Raw genomic sequence first — 3805 nt, forward strand, 5'->3', positions numbered from 1 at the left:
GAGGAACTTGCTATACTTTATCAGAATCAATAATCTTTATCGCAAGATCAAGTTCCAAGACCAATCGTTGTCACACAGAGATACGTCGGTACACACGATGCTGAAGCAGGTCTAAGTACTCAACATTCTGAATCACAGATAGTTGGAACAAATGAACCCGCAGTCGAACCAGTGGTGAATGAATCATCTTCTAGTTTTGATCAGTCTAATAACTCTGAATCTGAAGCTGAACCGACTTACGACGAATATAGATCTACTTCTGATGATGGTGAAATTCAGTTTCATAGTCTACCCGACAATCAGAATGATGGAACAAGTGCTCAGAATGAAACTTCTGCTGTTAACCAAGATGTTAAACAGAATGTTACAAACTTACAACAAGAAGTGAGTGTCTCCAATGAAGTAATGCCAAGAACGCTTTCCTACCATCCGTCGGAGTTTATAATTGGAGAATTACAAATTGGTGTTAAAACCCAACATCAAGTTAACAAGGGTTTTAGTTGTTTTTATTCCGAAGTGGCTCCTTTACAAAATAGGTTCTCATTTAAATGTTTTATTTCTCAGGTAGAAATGAAGACGTATAAGGAAGCACTAACGGAGGAAAGCTAAGTTAATTCCATGCAAGAAGAACTCTCATATTTTGAAAAGTTGGGTTTGTGGAAGCTGGTCAATCTGCTTGAAGACCACAAAAAGATAAACACCAAATGGGTCTTTAAGTGCAAAAAGGATGATCATGGCATGATAGTGTGTAACAAAGCTCGACGTGTTGTTCAAGGATTCTAACAGCAAGAGGGAATTGATTTCACGAAGGTCTAAGCTCTAGTTGTGAGAGAAGCGATTCGTATCTTCCTGGCATTCGCATCTTGGAAAGGATTTAAAGTGTATGAATTAGATGTAATGTCTGCCTTCTTGTACGGAAAGGTAAAGGAGGAGTTGTACTTCGGCCAACCACCGGGGTTTGTCGATTCGATACACAAAGACCAAGTCTATCTGCTTGACAAGGCGTTGTACGATTTATGTCAGGCCCTGAGAGCCTGGTATGAGACGCTATCGCAGCATCTCCTCAAAACCGCCTCGTCAGAGGCACAGTGGACAGCATCCTCTTCACGCGAGAAGTAGACGATCACATTCTAATCGTACAAATATACGTAGAAGATATTATATTTAGGTCGAAGAATGATGCCTTATGCAAAGACTTTGAAGCAGTCATGAAGAAGAAATTCGAGATGAGTGTAATGGGGGAGATGAAGTTCTTTCTAGGACTTCAAGTAGACCAATTACCTGCGAGATCTTTATCCATCAGAAGTATGTGAACGATGATGTTCTGGAGAAATTCAAGATGTCTGACACATCGCCATTGTCTATTCCTCTTACTCTCAATCATGGCATAGGACCAGATCCTACCAGAGAGAAAATCGATGAAATGCTCTACATTCGATGATCGGGTCTTTGATGTATTTGACAGCTTCTCGACTAGATATAATGTATCTAATATGCCTCTGTGCACGCTACCAGTCGAGTCGTAGAGTATCTCACTTAATGATCGTCAAGAGAATCCTATGATACCTCAAGGGTTATCCAAGCACCGGCCTCTGCTACCTACGCAATAACGGTTTCAAGCTACAAGGCTTCTTAAACTTTGGGTGTTGCAAAATCAATGCTAAATCTACAATTATTGGTTTCCAGTTATTTGGCACACGTTTGGTAACGTGGCAATGCAAGAAACAAACCACGGTCTTTCATTATACCTGTGAGGTAGAATACGTATTTGCTTCCAACTGTTGTTCTCAAATCCTCTAGATTAAACAACATATGAGGGACTATGGAGTACAAATTCTTAACAAGTCAATAGATGTAGATAACGAGGCTGCTATTTCAATAAATTCGGTTTATCACTCTAAAACAAAATATATCGAGATACGTCATCATTTTATTCGCAATTGCTATGAGAAAATTTGATAAGTATTGAGAAAATCCACACAGATGAACAAAAGGCTGATTTTTATACAAAACTGTTTGATAAAACAAAGTTTTAATATCTTTTGTAATTAAATAGGATGAAGGATTTGTCATAGGGGGGAACAAAGAGAGTGAAGCTGAGATGGATGGTGATTTGAAGTAATCCTCATCGGGACGTCAAGTTTTTGTTTCAAGTTCTTTCTTTAATCCCAAAAACCCAAAAACATGTTTTTGATTTTAGGGGGAGAAATGTTGTGAAAAATACAAAAACATATAAAATTTGAAAAGTAAAAGAACATAGAAAAAGACAAAAATGAGTTTTCGTTTATAAAAGAGAAAATGATAGTACATCAGTGGGTTGTCACAGCATGCTAAAGATTTGTAAAGTCAAAAAGATTTTTAAACAGTCTCACTAATGATGTGCCAGTAGGCTTCGCACATATAGTAAATTTTTTCGAGATATAAAGATAACGAAACTTCTTAATTAGTGGTTAACATCTCTCGGGTATACGGTCTTGGTACCGTAATTTCGTTTGATAGATTGCCAGATTCTGAGATACTAGGTCTTTATAATCAATTGATATCTAGGGTATCATACAAGTTCTTTTGATTTTGCGTCAACAATGGCCTAGAACTTGCAGAAGACTTTTTCTTTTAAACCCAAAAACTGCATCAAAATTGAAAGCATCAAAAGATCTTCTGACAATTGCAGTCAAAAGATTCCAAATATGGAACACCACTTTCTAAGTCGAGCCTTCGTCTGTTTCTTTGTATCTGGCACTAACCTGAGCTCTCAAGGCCTCGCATAACGTTGATACAGATATCAATTAGGTATATTCACCTGTAAGATGAAATCTAGGGAATCTTAATATGGGAGTATATTCTGAAGTGAGGAACATTGTTAAGTCAAGTTCTAATACACTTAATTACCGTATCTTGAAACAATTGAAACATGTGTAGAGGTTTAAGTGGAAAAACAATACTGACAATCTAGGTAAACTCGTTTAAAACTTAAAGTTTATCAAAAATCAACGGTGTTGGTGACTAGTCTCAAAAACTGATATGATCCTCTTACACAAACTCAGAAAAATATGTCTGTAAATATGTTTTTACATAGCGTTTTCATTTCAGAAACCAAAAAGATTTTCAGTGTGTTTTAGCTTAAAGTTTGGAAAATTCAAAACGATATTATTTCATCTTATTTTCGACTACCGATGATGGAATGCTGTTTTTCAAACTTTAAAGCTGCTGAACAGAATCTGAAGAACAACAGGTTAGGAGCTAACCTGAAATAGAAAAATGTTTTGAAAAGAATACAAGTTCATTAGGTTGAACTTAACATTGACAGAAAAACATCAGTTTGTTTATAAAGTGTTTAACCAAGGTTATTAACTTGGACTTGGTTGACTAATCAGGTAACCAGGGTCATTAACTTGGACTTGGTTAACTGATCGGTTGTTAAAGCTGTTAAAATGCTAGAAATTTTGGAAATTTGAAAAAATGAGATTTCATGCGAATGAGTCTCACCCGCACAGAGGAGTCTCCTTCGCACGGACCAAGAAAAGTGTTGAGTATAAATAGTTCTTTCGTACGAAAGAACTTCAGTCGCACAAAAACTCACATCCACACAAAAAGTCAGTTGAGAGAAAAAAATTCTTGATAAGTAACGAAGTGCTGCCAAATTTGATATTGGGGTGTTGATTTACACAACACTTTCATTGGGAAAGGTATAGAAGACTTAAAACATGAACAATTTGGACAAAAATTGGACTTTCGGACTTATAAAGATTTAAAAAAACTTAGATCAGTGATGTTTTAATGGACAAAACATAAAATTTAACTTAGT

This window comes from Helianthus annuus, chromosome 15, assembly GCF_002127325.2.
Source record: "Helianthus annuus cultivar XRQ/B chromosome 15, HanXRQr2.0-SUNRISE, whole genome shotgun sequence".
Classification (NCBI taxonomy): Eukaryota; Viridiplantae; Streptophyta; class Magnoliopsida; order Asterales; family Asteraceae; genus Helianthus; species Helianthus annuus.